The sequence below is a fragment of the Colobus angolensis genome, unplaced genomic scaffold, assembly GCF_000951035.1.
Source record: "Colobus angolensis palliatus isolate OR3802 unplaced genomic scaffold, Cang.pa_1.0 Scaffold63, whole genome shotgun sequence".
NCBI classification, from domain to species: Eukaryota; Metazoa; Chordata; class Mammalia; order Primates; family Cercopithecidae; genus Colobus; species Colobus angolensis.
Genome location: NW_012119932.1, coordinates 4,205,373 through 4,223,735, shown reverse-complemented (window position 1 = coordinate 4,223,735; position 18,363 = coordinate 4,205,373). Strand labels below are relative to the sequence as shown.

At 42.1% G+C, this 18,363-nt stretch overlaps 1 pseudogene across 1 annotated transcript; it reads left to right on the top strand.

Annotated features, from left to right (window-relative positions):
• Positions 1-3,499: 3,499 nt before the first annotated feature.
• On the top strand, positions 3,500-4,400 carry LOC105527516 (annotated as a pseudogene). The gene has a single exon (XR_001004237.1). The product of XR_001004237.1 is annotated as an uncharacterized LOC105527516 (transcript).
• The last annotated feature ends 13,963 nt before the right edge of the window (positions 4,401-18,363 follow it).

Sequence of the window (18,363 nt, the reverse complement as noted above, 5' to 3'; positions counted from 1 at the left end):
AAAAAAAAAAAAAAAAATAAGGTCTCTGTATCTGTTGTATCTCCTTTTTCCTTTATATTTTCTTTTCTTTTCTTTTTTTTTTAATAGATTCATCAGCGATTTCTCCATTTCCTTGATCTTTTTCCAAAGAATTACCTTTGGAATTGATCAAAAACATTGTTTGTTTTCTAATCATTAATTTCTGCTCCAAACTTTCCCCTAATCCTCCATTTCTTGGAGTTTAATTTTTTAAAAAGCATTAATCAGTGCACTTATTTTTGCTCTTTCTAGTTCAATTTTTCCCTGCCAAATGATGTTACTAAACTCAGTGTGGTTTCAAATGACTTGGGTATGTTTTCTAAAAATCTGCTCTCAGAGGAGGAAGATTTGCTATCACTGATGATGTCATTTAAAAGAATGTGACTCAGACTCTTGTGGCAAATTTCTAAAGAATTCTAAAAATGTTTGAGTAATGGGAACGCAATTGTAGCAAGCTTATGACCTACTCTGAAGGAGCCAATTTGTAAAACCTGCACGTTTGCTGAACATTATCTGCCCTTATATATTTGGAAATAATCAAGTGCTAGGATTTAAAGAGGAGCTTTCACTTTTGTTTATTGGGATGCCTTCTGATACTGCATGTCTGTAAACCAAGATATTCTTAATATTTTTCTTTTTGTGAAAATGTATTTAAACACATCATATATACAGCCTGGCTTCATTTTTGCTCCCAATAGAAATTAACCTCAGATGAAACATTTTTCAAACAAATATTAAAAATTGTTCACATGCTAGAATGACCAGGTTTTCCTTGCAAAAACCAATTCAGTAGCTTGATGATGTGGATGAAGGCAGAATGTGTTATTAAAAATAATTAAGTGCTCTGATAGGCCACAATTATAAGCAATAAAAATAATCTCTAATAAAATGTATTGCGCCAATAGAAACGTAGATTTCAGGTGTGACCCTTGCCAAGGTATGCAGCAGAACTTATTAGAGCCACGTATTTGTAGATTATGTAACAGACTTTAAGTGGTCAGGAAGGGGAGGATTTTGTGGTCAGAAAAGTAGAACTGTCCTATTTAACATATGACCCTGGCCAGTCCCATCTCAAATTACTGTTGATCAAGTTACAGATGGTTGGGAAGCCCAGGTGGAAGGGAAGCCTAGAATAAGCCCTGACAAAATTGCAATAAACAGTAGGCCACAATCCAGTGGCCATTATCATTAAACACTTACTGAAGTATTTAATATAGAAAATAATGCAAAGAAAAATTGTTTCGCAAAGCACTATGAACCAGAAATCACTTAAAAAGGCTTTAACATATCCTCCCCTGATGTCTTTAGGAAAGCTAGAACATGACTAAAAACATAAGTAGACCCCCAGACTAACAACTTTATGATCATGATTTGAAAGCATTTTGTTTTGCACTTGCATGCATCCCAGGTTTAAGTTTCCAAATTTTTAAAGCATTTAAGTGCCTAATGATCTAGGAATTTACTCTTGAGAATAAACACCACTAGGAACCAATAAATGGAAGCCCAAACTTTTGTTATTTCTAGCAACTTCAAATAGGGGCACACGTATAAAAATTTATATATTCAGCATTGGTCTCAATTGGTTGCCTTTTACAGAAGCACTTTAATGGGACAGTAAATCAGACCTCAGAGGAAAAAAAAAATCCTAATTTTGTGTTATTGTGGTTGCAAAATTTTCAGAAAAGCACAGATCTAAAGCCCAAAGCCTGCTAAATGATTCATATGAAGGTAGAGCCTGAGGCCAAGTTTAAGTGCTAAGATTTTACTAGGAGGTACAATTCCAGGGTTTTAAAGGTGAAAGGAAAGGCGAAGGCAGGCAAATACCAAGGTGGTACATTATTGAGCTGAAAACAACTTCACATGCAAGGACAGCTTCCAGACAAATCATGTAGAACCAGCAGGCCTTGGGACTGTGTGGTTGGCAGGGAGAGGAGTTTCTATGCTGGCTACTTCATCCTTTCTGCGCCCTTCGGGGAAGTATGCCTAACGGGGCTCTAACTCTCCCAGTGTTCTGAGGGCAGCACCTGACCCCTCCAGGTAACTGCTAGGGAAGAGCATTCTGTTCCTTCAAATTTCTCACCTGAGTCTGAGAGCATCCTATCATCAGAGCCTCTGTGTCAGGGAGGCAGTGCTGAAGCATGACCCTCATCTGGGGGAGGCTGTCGGGAGATGGCACTGGAGGCCAGGCCTCTACCCTAAGCAAGAGTTGCAGGCCAGCGTGGAGGTGGACGGTGGGACCCAGTAAATCCGGGGAGGCACATCAACCGGGTCCAGTAGAGCATAGCCTTCTTGGACTTAAGCAATTCCTGCTGCTGGTGTTCACTGCTTCTCAATTCAGAAACAGCACGGATTTAGCTCTCAGATTTTGTAAACTGTGATTTTCTCCCTTATTCCTCAACGATCACCTAGCCACGACCTTCTTTAACTCTTCGCCCCACCCTCCAACTTTTGAGGAAATGACTTTTCTTATAATTTGAATGTTAATAAACCGTACCCATTTAGAAACTACAGTTTGATGATCTCGGGCAATTGTATACGTCATGTTGACGCCACTCCTATCAAGATATGAAATTGTCCCACCACAGCCCCAAAGTTCCCCCGCTCCTGTGCATTCCATTCTGTCCAGTTCCTCTCCTTTACCAGGCAACTGCTTTGCATCGCTACCGTTGCTTCTTCTAGAATGTCCTATAAATGGAATCAGGCCGACCATAGCTTTTTTGGGTTCTTCCCCCGCCCCCCACAACAGCATCGTGTTTTTCAGCTCCACCCACGTGGTTCTGGGTATTAATCCTATGGTAGGACTAGCTAGACGCTGGAGAACTCATTATACGCCGTTAGGTAATTTTAACCCACATCATCTCATTTCTATTGTCACAATAGAAGAAACTGAGCCACGCCCGGCGTGTGGCGTGAGAGGGAGCACCCGGGCGGAAGGCCGACTTCAGTCAGCCTGGACCTGCTAGCACCCGCTGTCAAGCCTGAGGGGACACACGCGACCTGGCGTCAACGCGAGGCACCGGCTCAGGCAGACGCACAGCCCAGGAAGCAGGCGCGTCGAAAGCTCCACGCCCAAACCCGGGCAGAGGGTTCGGCTGGCGCGAGGCTGAGGGCCCAAGAGGCCGGGGCCGCTACCCTCTCGCCACCGGGACGGCCTCCAGGTCTCCTTGCCCCACCAGAGAGGCCGGCTCAGGCAGACGCACAGCCCAGGAAGCAGGCGCGTCGAAAGCTCCACGCCCAAGCCCGGGCAGAGGGTTCGGCTGGCGCGAGGCTGAGGGCCCAAGAGGCCGGGGCCGCTACCCTCTCGCCACCGGGACGGCCTCCAGGTCTCCTTGCCCCACCAGAGAGGCCCGCGGCGGCTACTCCGAGGCGCAGGGGCAAGGCTGCAGCGGGCAGCGAGGGACCAAATGCAGTGAACACGCGACGCGGACCGACGGGAACCACCGCGGCGTCTCTGGAGGCGCAGTTCTATAAAGGCGCACTGAGCCGCATCACGCTGCGCGTTTCCTTCCGCGCGGGGCCGGCGCTACTTCCCTCCCGACTAGGCCGCCGGTCCCGGAGTTGCTGAGACGTCGGCAAGGCAGCAACGGGCCGCAGCCGCTTTTCGGCTGCTTCCTCCGCTCGCTCTAGCGGGCACAGCGAGGCGCGGGGCTCAGCATGCCGCTTCCCCGCGACGGAGGTGGCTGCCGCGCTCCTGCCTGCTGTAAAAGACCGAGCAGGAAGAGCAGTCTCTGGTTTCTGTGTTATCTGGAGACTTAGTTTCCCGGCGCGAGGGAAACATGCTGGCGTGGAGCGGCCTTCCCGCCGCTATTGTCTGGCTGCCTGTCAGGGAGCAGCCGCTTTCGCTTTCTTCTGCCGAACGGAACGTGGTGACTCGGAGGCCGCGGAGCGCCTTCGAGGCAGCTTTGTCTGCGGAAAGGGAGCGCGGCGGGCGGCCTGTCGGAATGGTCACTGCTCGCTTTCCGCGGGAGGCGCGCCAGGGACCGCGGGGCGATTTCTCCGCCTTAGCGAAAGGAAGGAGAAGCCGGGATTTGTGGCCGCTCCGTCTTCGTTGCGATTTGAGCCCTGGCGTCGGCGGGAGGGGACCAGTGTTGTCCGCGCGCACCCCCTCCGTCGCCGTCAGGGTCGTCCTCCTTAGGTTTCCTGCGGTTTTTCTGCTGCTTTGAGACAGTGTCTGGGAGCAAGTTCTCACAACATCGTCTTCTCCTCTCGCAAATAATCGTTTTATGATGTTCTGCTGAATCCACCGGGCGCCTCAGACACGGGCCCTGACGGCACCACCGGCCTGAGGGAGGCGTGGAGAGAGGGGAGGAAGGCAGGAGGGCTGTGGGGCTGCAAGCTGGTTTGGGGATCCCATAATCTTAGAATTTTATTGCAGAGCCAGTGGAAGCGCCTGGTCAGAGAAGCGGGAGGCAACTGAGCCTAAGAAAGGGGCTTGGAGTCAGCAGTGAAGCTCTATTGTTTATTTTAGTTTTATTTTCATAGATTCAGGAGGTAGAAGTGCAGCTTTGTTACTTCCAGGTATTGCAGAGCGGTGAAGTCTGAGCTTTCAGTGCTGCCCCCACCCAAATAGTGTCCTTTGGACCCATTAGGTCATTTCTCATCCCTCAGAGTGACTGCTATTTAAAAGGCATCTATTGTTAGAGCAGGCAAGCTGCAAGGGCAAAAAACGAAACAAAAAACAAAACAGGGTTGGGGGGAAGCATAGAGTTTTTTTTTTTTTTTTTTTGACAGCGGCGTAGTGAAGTTTGGATTTAGAGCTTTTTGTTACTGCCCATCTCCCATACTCCTGTTTTATTTCTCTTTGTAGCATTTATAACCTCCTGGTATGATAACGCATTTTACACGTTTATTGGCTTCTCTGCCCACTTGATTTTTATCTCCTTTTGGAGAGCAGGAAATTTTTTGTTCCCTGGAGCCTCGCACGGTACCTAGCAGTGTACGGGGGGCTTTGTAAATATTTGCTGAATCAGTGGATAAAAAAGAAACAGGGCACATTATCTAAGGGTATTGTGAGACAAGCATAAAACCAAAAGGCGAATGATGCAAGGCGAAGTTACCTCTTTGAACCTGCTCTTTGTATTTTGGAGCAGTAATACAAGCAGTAATAGCTAAGAAGGAGTCACGCCAGCATTCCATTTTCCAAATAAGAAAGTGAAACAAGTGAGCTCTCACTTACGGGATGCTTTCCACTTCATTAGAGGGATTGGTTCTCTGAGGTCAACCCATCAAAAATGTATGAATAAAATGGAAGCCATTTATTACTGTTCCTCTGTTACCCTCAGACATACTCTCATTTCCAGCAGCAGGGAGTTAGGGTGGCATGCCTCGTGAGCAAAACATGGGGCTTGGGGACATTCAGAACACCTACAAGATGGTGGTGTACACAGTGCTTGGAGACATATCTGGGGAGTGTTTCAGATGAAAATTGGCCACATCCTCCTATTACCTGTTTCAAAAATGGCCCCACAGGTTGCACATTTATAAGTGGTGGATTTGTTTTGAGGGAAGTGAGAGGGAGGAGTACACTATGTTTTGGAGTGAGGAGGATCAGAGTAGCCAGCTCCTCTGAGAAACTATCCCAGTCTCAGTCTCCATTCCTTTGGAACTTTTCGTTAGGAAAAGGGCACATCTTGGCTGGGAAAATTTATAACACCTGTCACGGTACAGTTGGAAAGCTCTAAATAAAAAACAAGTTAAAAATTTCGTGTATTCCTCAGTCACCCAGCAATTACAGCATCCTGGTACACAAAACTGGAGGTATCCTTGAAGGTCATTTATTTATTCAACAAGTACACTGTATTTATTGAGCATTTTTCACGTGCTAGGCATTGTTCTAGATGCTGTAGATACAGCAGTGAACAAAACACAAAAATCCCCTCTTTCATATTGTTCCACTCCCAGGGCCCTTTCATCCTTTCAATATGTTTTTTTTTTCTTATTTTAACATTTGCCACAACCACCTTCTTTGCTAGTTGGTTCCCTTTCTTCACCAATTTTTTAAAAACTCATTTCTTCAATCCCTCAACTCATCTGAGATACGAACATATCAAAAATATATGATGAAATACAATTTAAAAGTCAGATCCTTTTTAAAAAAAACTTTTAACCAGAACGAATCCACTTCTAAAATTTTCTTTTTTATGCCTGTAATATTTAAAAAGCCTAAAAATGATCTTGCTGGTTTTCGTCAGTTGACTGTTGTGTAAGTGAAAATTACTTCCCAAATTCTACTACTAGCTATTAAAATCAAATCAGCTTTCACTCTTCCATGAGAATATTTCCTTCACAAGACTTTGGTTGACCATAACCAATTTTATAGTAATATACAACAAAAAATGTGGAGAATAGCAAAATTAAACACACTTTTTTGAAAAATAGAGGTGTTCTTTTCCAGGATTTTTTTAAAAGAGTAAATAATGTTAGCTTGGAGGCTTAGAATGTAAATGTATGATGGGATTCTAGTGCACAGCACAGCCCCATAAGGAATATTCAAGCCTAATTTATCTTAGTTGTATTATCTCTGACTTTCTTCCACTGGTTTTCTCTAAACTTATTTCCTGTCATTCAGTCTAAAATGCTCACTGCCTCAAATGTTCCCTGAAGACTATGGCTTAACTGTAATTCTCCCCCTTCCACATTTCACATTTAAATGTGTTTTATTTCAGACTTGCTTAAACATTCTTGTGAACTATCCCTACTTCCCTGCTTATCCTCTTCAGCCTAAACTGAGGAAGCATGCTGAGCTCCTCACTTCTTTCCCCCAGGTTGCTCAAGCCTAGGAAGAGAGCCAGATTACCTAAAATGCTAGTGATTCTCAATGCTGGTGGACATACTAGAATCACTTAGGAGACTTTAAAAATACTGATTTCCTGGCCTACGCCTGACCAAATAAATTAGCATCTATGGCATTGGAGTCCTAACACTGATATTTTTATAAAGCTTCCCAGGATATTCTAATGAACAGCCAGTTTGACAAACTGCAGCAGGCAGCCCAGGTATCTCCTCGGCAGTGATTCTCAAACTTCAGTGTTTCAGCATCGCCTGAAAGGCTTGTTAAAACACAGATTGCTAGACCCTACCCGCTGAGTTATTGATTCAGTAGATTTAGGGTAGAGCCCCCATATTAGCATTTCAAACAAGTTCACAGGTGATGCTGATGCTGCTGGTTCAGAGATCATTTTTTGAGATCCTCTGTTCTCACACCAACAGAAACAAAGACATGCAAGAAAAAAAATGAGAGAAAAAAATTGGAAAGATTTTATTTGATATTTCAAACAAAGCTTTGAAGCAGTTATAAAGGTGCAAATTAGAAATGAGCTTCTTTACCTTTATTTTATGGTTTAGTGTGATTTTTAAATTTAAAATTGTATTTGGGAAAAGAGGACTACCATAATTCTTTTATGTTAGGGGTAGTTTCTAGAAGTCTTAGGCCCTATGCATTTTTTTTTCATATAAACCTCACCTTTCACCCTTCCATGAGAATGTTTCACCCCGATTTTGCCTGACCATAACGAGTCTTACAGTAGCCCACAACAAAACATTTGTGGAGAATAGCAACATAAAACACACACACACACACACACACACACACACGAGTGAGAGTGGAAGAGAGAGATCTCACTTCCAGCAAAAACGCATAAGGCAGAAATAGTGTTTATCTTGTTTTCCTGGTGATAGGCAAACCTTATCTTGCATGTTCAAGCCTGTGACAGAGAACTTGACACATGAAGGGCATGCAAATATCATTGCAGAAAACTTGTCCGAGTCATGGAAATAAAGAGTACTTTGCTTTTGACTAATTTTCCCATCTGTTTTCGCAGTTTATGCTCTCTCTACCAGCTCATGAGATTTCATGAAGAAAGTCAGGTGCAGGAACCTTTCAAACTTGCCTAGAACCTTACAGCTCATTGGGTATAAAATGAGAGTTCTTGGCTCCCAAACTCTTTATTCTTTTCTCTAGAACATGCTGTAATTCAAATGCGAGTACACTGGATCTGAAGGGAAGAGAGAAAAGATTTTATACTCTTCAACCCTGTAAAGTGAAATGGAAGAAAAACACGCTGCAGTTTTCAAGTTCATGAAACAGTTACAAGAATTTAGATGCAATTTATGACACCTGAGGGAGGAACAATAGGAAAAGGAAAGAAAGAGAAGTAGAAAAGATTTCAGAGAAAACACCTGTATAGTTAGCTAATAGTCCTAGGGCCAGAAAGAGATTATGTTGGACCTTAAGGAAGACAGGGCAGAAGACTCATCATTTTAGTTTTGGTTCTTACGAGCCACCCCAAAATTTAGTGGCTTAAAACAAGAGCATTTTATTTCCTGACAATTATTTGGGTTAGGAATTCAGGTGGGGGTCAGGGAGGATGGCTTTTTTTGTGTGTTCCATGTGGTCTTGATTAGGGGTATCTCAAGGGGCTGGAGGATCCAAGTTTGGCCTAATCCACAAGACTGGACCTTGGTTCTCCTCCATGTGCCTCCCTCTCACTCCACATGGTCTTGAGTAATTCAGTAGTCTAGCTCAGGCATTTTTACATGGCAATGGTTTACCAAGGGGTAGAAGGAATCACACAGTATTACTTTCATTGTATTCTGTTGGTCAGAGCAAGTCAGAGGGCCATTCTGGATTCAAAGAACTGGAAAATTGATGGGTGGATGGTACAGGCACATTACAAAAGGAATGTGGTTAGGCTGAGTAAAAGAAGCCAGACACAAAAGAGCACATATATTATGCTGTTTATATGAAATTCTAGATAAGGCAAACTATAGTGACAGAAAGCAGATCACTGGTGCCCTGAGGCTAGAGGATGGGGATTGCCAGCAAAAGGGTATGAGGGAGCTTTTTGGCATGATAGAAGTGTTTTGTACCTTGATTGTGGCAGTATATATACAAGTGTATACATTTGTCAAAATGTATGCATTTTATTGTAGTTATTTAGGTAACGTATACCTTTAAAAAAAAGGTACGAAATAGGACGTAGGAAGGATTGTCATGACCACCATCAGAAATGATCTACTACACATAAAAAGTTAGATCTGAAGGGACCTTAAATGATCCTGTGGTCCAATGTCTTCATTATACAGATACGGAAAGTGAGGCTCAAAAAGCGGACCTTGGCAAAGGATACTCTGCTAGTTTGTGATAAAAGCAGGATTGGAATCCAGACTCCTGACCACAGTCTTCCTGTCACTCCTTCCACAGCCTCAACAGGATCAGGGAAAAGGATGCCCTGGCCTGTGTCCCACTGAAACACATAGAATTTCCAGGGGTCAGTACAAACAGTCAAGAACAGAGATTTCTGTGCTCTGTTCCTAGTTCTGAGAGACTATGGACACATTCCTGTAACTATTCCATGAGTCAATGTCTACAATAAAGGTGAATGGAACAATGTTTAGAAATAGAATAGAAAACCATGGAAAAAAAAGAGCACCTATGCCACACATCTGTGGCCGGCAGTGCCATCTTGGATGTCCTAGGAGGGTATTGATGGGAAAAGACAAGGAGGGTTCTGGAACAATTGAAATGTTATTATTTACTTAGATTTTACTAAATTAATAAACCCACCTTTCAGGCTTGTAAGGTGAGAATTATTGCTAGCTTTTGTAATGTGCTCTATAGAGTACGATAGAGTTGAAATAATAAATAGTATAGCAACCCATAGTAAAATGCAAATGTTAGTATTTAGGGAATTTGAAAAAGTGAATACAGTTTACTCTCTTTTTAGTGTACTTTCTTCACTCAGAAAAAATGACTTTGAACCTTGTCCAAAGTCTCAGACATTTATCAGATGTATTTAATTCCTTTGGATGCCAAAGATGCTTTTTAAAAAATGTCTACAACAGATGTTAAAATGCTGTCAGCTGAATGATTTGCTGCTGGGACATCAGAGAGTAATACCCTGCTGATCTGTGGCAATTACCTAGAGAACAATGGACTTGAACTTTGGATGGAATCTGAACTTTTTTCTAACACAAAGTCATATTTGAAAAATGAATGATTCAGCAGGGAAAGTTTTTTTCAAGAGAACATTGCTCTGATATATTTCTGAAGATTGGGTTTTTCTTCATTTTCGTTTTGGTTGTTGTTACTTCCTCATTTTTCTAATACCTGTACCTTAAAAACGATTATATAATGAGCGTTTTATTAAATGAGGGCTGGGACACTAATTTGCATCTTAGAGTTGTGGCTTTTGTCTCATAGTTGCAGGCTGGGAGGAGTCTGCTCCTTCACAAAGATGAAATGCAGTTGCAGAATAATAACTCTACTACCAAGTGGAAAGTGGTGCAGTTATGGAAATAATTCAAGCCTAGAATATCTACTCTTGTTTGGATAACCCCAGCTGGCTACCGTTAGCTTTGGTACCGAACGGATTCCCCTTGCTGTAAGTTGGGTTAAAGAGGGAAAAACAATGTGGAATGTAAAGAAATCAGTTTAGGGCTCTCTTAGAGTTTAACCTCAGCAATCCTAAAAAATTTAGCTTAGTCTGGGCCCAAATATTTCAATTAAAGACCTTTAAAAAGCGATATTTCCACTCTCGGGGCTGCCATTTTTTGAAATATCTGGACTACCCAACATATGATATTATTCATTACCCATGCAGACTTTTTACTTAGGTAAATGCACATTTTGCCAGTTTTTTTTTTTTTTTCAATCAACATTGGCAATCACGTACAGGTCACCAGTACTACCTTAGGGCCTCAGGAGCCCAGCATGAAATGAGGCTCACGACAGAGACGAACCAAAATTTCTAGGTCTCCTACATCCCTGCTGGGCTGGCTCCCACTTCCCACCATCACTGCTGTTCCTGTGGGACTAACGGTTTTAGTAACCTCCTATTTACCACATTAGTGAGGAAGGGATTCTCACCCTAAGGTTATGCTGTCGGCCAGACACACAGCACCTGACACTGGACACTTGGGATTGACAGCAGCTTATTAGTCACATATACTCATAGTCAGGGGGAGAGGGATACGGCACACAAGAGCAAATGAAGGTTGTCTTCGGGAACTGAATGAATAAGCAGGGGCTTGGGAGGCAGGCTTTGTGGTAACAAGAGGGTGGGATGACCCCTGCTTCCTATAGGATGATGTGATTGGCTTGTTTCAATTCCATGGGCTGGCAGGGAACTGAAACCCAACGCTCAGGGTTAAGCAGGAACAGCACTTGATGAGGAGGGTAGATTGGCTAGGAGACCTTATCTGCAGAAACAGAGGGAAGAAGGCTTTCAATTAGGCCATTTGAGGCCGGCCCTCTTGGTTTTCCCCAGATGACAAGTAATACTGCTCCTTACTTTTAGGTCTGACACCACAATAGCAAAGTCAGGACATTATTTCTAGACCACCATCTACTATGCCCTCTTATAACTGGGAGGAAAAAAAAGAGATGGAATGTGGCAAAGGATGCAGGCCAAACGCTTTTAGTAAATACTTTCAATTTGTCAAAAAAACAAATGTTTACAGAATATCTTGATGTACCATCACTAGAGTAGGCACAGGGACTTAGAGAGGAGTGGACCACAATCTTATTTGGAAGGAGTCACATGGAGGAGATGGGGGCGCACAAGTAGATGATTATAATACAGAGTGATGGATGTGGGAATTGGGATTTGCACATGTGCAGTGAGAGCGCGGTGATGGGAGCATTCATCCAGCAAGGCGAAAGGTCACAGGGATAAGGGACAGTGGGCCCTGAGCTGGCCTCAAAGGATGAGTAGGAGTTTGCCAACTGGAGAAGGAGAGAAATGGGAGCATCATCTCAGGAAGCAACCAGTAGTTGGGAGCATTGTTCCAGAAGGGCTGTTCCAGGAGCTTTCTACTCCTCTCACTGCCCCCACCCCTACCACCCTGCATTTCCCTTTGGTCCTTCTTTTTCCCCCAGGCATCTTCTCATATTTGCAGAATCAGATTCTTTCCTCATATTGTTCAGGGTCATTGCTGTTGGGGATGGAGGTGATGGGAGCAGGAGCAGGGAAAATGAGAGAAGTGTGCCGGGGGTCTGAGGAAATAACAAGAATGAACTTTACTCACCTGACCATCTTACCAAAGGCTGCCTTTGAGTGCTTGTGTAAAACTTGCCAGTCACTGGATATACCAAAGACCCCAGTTCTGGAACAGGCCAGCTGGGCTCTGTCCGAAGCTCTGTTATGGAGTGCTCAGATTCCCTGACCACTCATCTGCTGTCATTCTCTGCTGCTCTTGGAATCCTCTCCATACACTGGTCCTCCTCCCCTTGGACGAGACGATCAACTCTTTCTAAAAGACTTAAACTTCTCTAGAGACTGAGGAGGCAGGAACCAAAGAGTTTAAGCTCTTTTCATCCAGTTCAGGGGCACTGCCGTCAATGTTTCTACTTAGATCAGTGAGCTGTATTTATTTTCTTACATGATTTTCTGCCTTCACATGTGCTGATCCTTTGGACTGGAAATTGCCTGCACTTCCTCTCTTCCTCTCTCCCTATGTTCTTATCTGGAAAACTCCTACCCATTATTTTTCAAAGCCTAATTCAAAATCACTTCTTCAGTGAAGGCTCCCTTAACTCTCTCAGGCAAGCTAGTTGCTACCTCTCAGGGCTCTTTTAGCAGCTGTTTTAAACTTCAAACACATTGATTATAATTCTGTTTGCATGCGTTTCCTTCACTCATCTAAGCTTCTAAGGCATTTTTGTTTTTATAGCAACGCACAGTAACAGACACATAGTAGGTATTCAGTAAAAGTTGAATGAATGAAAGGAGATAAAAGCCAAAGAAAAACCCTTTAAAAATCTTACATATATATAAAACTTCCAACTATCAGTTTGCAGAAAATAGACTGCAGAGAAAGATGTTAAACACCACCCCAAAATGCAATCAGCAAAACCCGACGAGGGGAAATTCTTTAGGACAAACAACCCAGTTTTCTGAAAAATAAATTACAAAGAGGGAAAAAAGAGAGATGGAAGATGGCCTCTAATTAAAAAGAGACTTAGAAGACATAACAATCAATTGCAAAGCATGTACTTTATTTGGATCTGATATTTAAGAAACTAAATTATGACATTATGAGACAATGAGAAATTTAAACATTGGATATTTGATAACATGAAGGACTATTCATTATTTTAAGCATGATGATGATGTTATACTTATTTTGACAGGAGAGTAGCCATTGTATTTCAGTGTTAAGTAGTGAAATGTTTACAGGTGAAATGATACGATATCTAGAATTTGCTTCAAAATAATAAGGGAGGGAGGAAATGGACAACAGTGTGAATGAGGCAAGGTTGGCCTTGGGATTGGTGGTGGTTGCAGCTGAAGTGATGGGCATACAAAGAGTCACTATATAAATATTGTTATGTGTGCTTGAAATTTTTCTTGTGCTGTTTAAAAACAAAAAATAATCATTTTCTGATAGTATTTTAATAACAGAGTTAAAATGATTACTCCTCACCTCAATGTGAAAAAGTTTTTAAGTTTAACATATGGTTATCTGCAATTTTTAAAATGTATTTATATATGTTTTAAAATATTCCCCAAAGGGACATCATTTAGGTAAAAACGAGTAAATCCAATTAGGAACATCTGTTTCTCAAAGTGATATCTACATAATAATGTATCAATTAGCAAGCTACTTTATTTTATTATTATTACTGATTGCAGGCAGTTCTTAGGTGCAAAGCAAATTTGGAAAAATGGTTTCTAAGCACCATCACCAACAATGTCAGCAATAAGTAGATTTTGAAGTTTGTTCACTTCCACAAAGTCCAAAGTTCTGTAAGTTAAACAGTGGGTTTCCAAGGGTGCTTATCTGTGTGGTTAAACACGGTATGGTGATACTGACATGGGCAGTGCTTTTGGGGGAAAAAAAAAAAGCTTCATTAAATCACTTTACACAACATGGATTACTTAGAATATTAAATGTTTTATCATTTGTATCTTCAATTTAACATTACTTTTTTTTATGATAAATATTTTCCCAAACCTAAAGATTGTGTGTCAAAACTTGTTTTTCTTTTTTAGACTTGCCCAGTAGAGTCTGAGGATGTGGGCTCAGTACCCTGCCTCCCCTGCCCCCAAGAGTATGGATGTTCTGAGTCCCTTGGTCCTTGTAACCGATGGTTGTCATTAAATGTGTGTTTAGTTGAAATAGTAATGTCATATGTAAATGTTTTAAGTTTTTAGATTAATTAAAAATATTTCTTAGTTCTAAATATATCTGAGTTTTTCAGGTGTATGTCTACGTGTGTGTTGCTGTATAACTGGGAAGCAGGGGTAGAAGATTAAGACCCAACCTTTATTGAATGGCTACTCTGTCAGCTAATGTGCTAAGTGCTTTTCAGGTGTTGCTTCATTTAACCCTCCTGACACACAGTCATGAAGAATTTTACTATTTCCAATTTGTATGAAATATTAAAGAAGGACTCAGAGAATTAATAAGACACTCGACCAAGGTCACACAGCTTGTAAGCAGGGGGAGCAGGGAGTTAGATGCCTATTACCCTGGTTTATACCGTTTCCCCCCTTGTACTCTGATTAATCATTTTCTCCTCAAGACTGTGAACACCTCACTCCTCCTCCCCCCCCTTTTTTTTTTATTAAAAAAAAAGAGATGGGGCCTTGCTTTGTTATTCAGGCTGGAGTGCAGTGACACTAGCACAGCTCACTGCTGCCTCAAATTCCTAGGCTCAAGCAATCCTCCCACCTCAGCCTCCCAAGTAGCTGGTACTACAGGTGTGTGCCACCACACCCAGCTAATTTTTAAAAATTTTTTTGGTCAGGCGTGGTGGCTCATGCCTGTAATCCTAGCACTTTGGGAGGCCGAGGTGGTCGGATCACAAGGTCAGGAGATCAAGATCATCCTGGCTAACACGGTGAAACCCCGTCTCTACTAAAAATAGAAAAATTAGCTGGGTGTGATGGCGGGTGCCTGTAGTCCTAGCTACTTGGGAGGCTGAGTCAGGAGAATGGCGTGAACCCGGGAGGCGGAGCTTGCAGTGGGCTGAGATCGCGCCACTGCACTCCAGCCTGGATGACAGAGCGAGACGCCGTCTCAAAAAAAAAAAAAAAAAAATTTTTGTAGAGAGATTGGGTTTTGCCATCTAGTCCAGGCTGGTCTTGAACTCCTGGGCTCAAGAGATCTTTCTGCCTCTCAGCCTTCCCAAGTGCTGTGATCACAGATGCGAGCCTGTGTGAACCCTTAAAGAGCAGCCTTCCATTAATCTTTGGGGATTTCACAACTCCTTAACTAAAGTGGATATTTAATAAATATCTGTTAGAAAATCTCAGCAAATCATTCAAGTGTCAGCTCAGGACAGGAGTTGAAAGCTCTTTGCCAGCATATTTTAAACTCACCTTTGGGACTGACCATATGTGATTATTGAATAACCATTTAAGAAAAATGTTTGAGAACACATTTGCAGGCTTCAAACTACATAAAGAAACGGGAGAAAAGGAATGATGCCAAACACTGGGGTCAAGGTTAAAAAAAATGAGATTTAAATTTGGAAAATGATAAATTAACCAGAAAAGTTTATGTATTCGGGGTTTTACTATGTGGTCTTGCTGCAGAACAAGTTGAGAAACTAACAACCCATGGAAGAAAATTCGTATAATACTGGGATCAAGTCAAAACACCTGATGGTTTTAGAGGACAGAATTTTCAGAGAGAAAAACACAACCAGATGACTCTCTGCACCCCTTTCCCAGGCCATGGGTGCCTGCCTGATTCCTATAGTAATGAAGGAACGTTTTCCTGATGTGACCATATTCATGGTGTCAGTGCAATCTCAGCAGAGATGACGCTCCCCACTCAAGCTGCCATGTGACTTGACAGGTGAGACGTTAAGTAATAGCTAATAATATTATCTGCCATTTGTTGCATGCCCAATATATGCCAGGGGCACTAATAAGTATTTTACATAAGTTATCTAATCCTTCCAGAACCAAATGAAGAAACTGAGGCTTAGAGAAGTTGGGATTTTGCAGCTAAAAGATCTTTCTCTTGGACTCTAAAGCCCAGGGATGTTCTGGCAGGGATTATGGTAGCTGGGGGTGACTAGTAGTGTTAGGAAGGTGAATTTTTGTTTAACAATCCCCAATGACAAAAGTTTGTAAGCATTTAGACTGTTTCTGAGGAGCCATGCTCTAGAAATATCTAGAGACAACTAAGAAGGTGACAGGCCAAGGAGTTGGAGGATTGCTGGCCCGAGACCCCCAAAGACCTCTTTAGCAGAAACTCAGCATTTAGAAGCCAGGGTAAAAAGCCAAAGGTAAACTAACTTTAAGATGTCTGAATTTTCAATAAAGGAAACACTACCAGGGAGGTATTGAGTAGGTGAGATCATTGGGAATTTGGCCTGTTGTTTCTGGCACCTGCTTCTGTGTGTCTGGACTTTGTAGCACCTCCTGCCCTCAGTTCCTCCCTATTCTAGTTTGACATGCCCAGCCTGGCTTCCAGAGTCACCCCTCCAAAGCATTGAGGTTATTGTAAGCTCTTTGAGGGCAGAGGCTTGGTTACTGACAAGATTCCAGTATGAGAGCTGCTCAGTAAATATCTATGAACTGTTCCAGAGGTCACCAAGTTCCTGTTGTCAAGAGAGAACCCTGGGCAAGAACCAGGGCCATGTTCCTTCCTGGTATTCTTTTCCCCACTGCCTAAGGAGCTCAGCCATGAAACGTGGAAAAGCTATGGGGACAGTAACTCTGTGGTCATGCCAGTCAGGTCCTTTTCTCACTTTTATTGCAGACTGAAAGACTGTCCTGTCCTGAGGACAGGCTTAGCATTTTCCAGTATCATGATATGTAATGTCTATTTTTTATTTTCTTAAAATGTTTGGTGGGAGAGTGTCTACAGTGAAAAAGGTATATAATATCAAAGGTTGGTGAGGATGTGGAGCAACTGGAATGACTACACTCAGCTGATCGGAGGGAAAAGTAGTACAACCACTTTGGAAAACTGGGAGAATCTGCTAAAGCTGAACATATATACCCCAAGGCCCAGCAATTCCACTTCCAGGTGTGTAGCCAATGGAGAGATGTACACATGTACTAGAATGTTCATAGCAACACTATTCATATTAACCTCAAACTGGAAACAATAAGTTCATCTATAGTAGAATGAATAAATTGTGGCATATTTATAACGTGGGATACTACACAGTAATGACATGAAAAAACTACAACTACATGCAATAGTATACATGGATCTTACAATGCTGTGCAAAGAATCCAGACACAATAGAGTTCATAGTGTATGATTCTACTTACATAAAATCAAGATGTTTATATTAAAGTATAAAAAACAGTTTTTGAAGGTAAGCTCATCTATGGTGTTAGAAATCAGGATCATAATTATGTGGGAGCAGTGACTAGGCATTATAGGATTCTGGGGTGCTGGTAATGCTCTGCTTTTTGATAAAGTTATTCATTACATGGATTTGTCACTTTGTGAAAATTCATCAAGCTGTGTACTTGGTTCACTTTTCAATATGTGTGTTATACTTCAATACAATTTACAAAAAATATACAGTGAGGTCTTTGGAACCTATCTGTTAAAAGAGGTCTTTAAAATCATGAGTTGCAGGCCAGACACAGTGGCTCATGCCTGTAATCCCAGTACTTTGGGAGGCCAAGGCAGGCAGATCACTTGAGCCCAGGAATTCAAGAACAGCCTGGGCAACATGGTGAATCTCCATCTCTACGAAAAAACACAAAAATTTGGCCAGGCATGGTAGCACATACCTGTAGTCCCAGCTACTCAGGAGGCTGAGGTGAGAGAATCATCTGAGCCTAGGAGGTTGAGGCTGCAGTGAGGCACGTTCGCATGACTGTACTCCAGCCTGGGCAACAGAGTAAGACCCTGTATCAAAAAGTAAAAAATAAAAACAAATAAAAATGAAAATCACGAGTTGACTTCTACATAATTTCTTTACCAGTAGAAATAAAGTAAATTCTGAAATCTTGTAGCATACAAACATGCCTTATGTGTTATTAAATACAACTAGTCTCAACATTTTTTTTGTAAAATGATAGTTGTCTATTTAGAAAGAAGCCCATTTGCTAGCATCTTTATAATAAGTGTTTAGTGAGAAGTATGTGAGTTTGTTTCATTTAGCCTGAAACTAATTGTATAGTGTGTCTGCTTCCTTAGAACAAAATTGGTTGCCACTTTGTTAAGCAATAGTAAATAGGTCAATTTCTCAAGGCCAGTAGCGGATCATTTATAATTCATCAGATTGCTAACAAAATAAAATTGGGGGTCTCAGTTGGGCTGCAGTAACAGAATACCATAGACTGGGTGACTTACAAACAGTAGAAATTGACTTCTCACAGTTCTGGAGGCTGGACATGCACGATCAGGGTGCCAGCATGG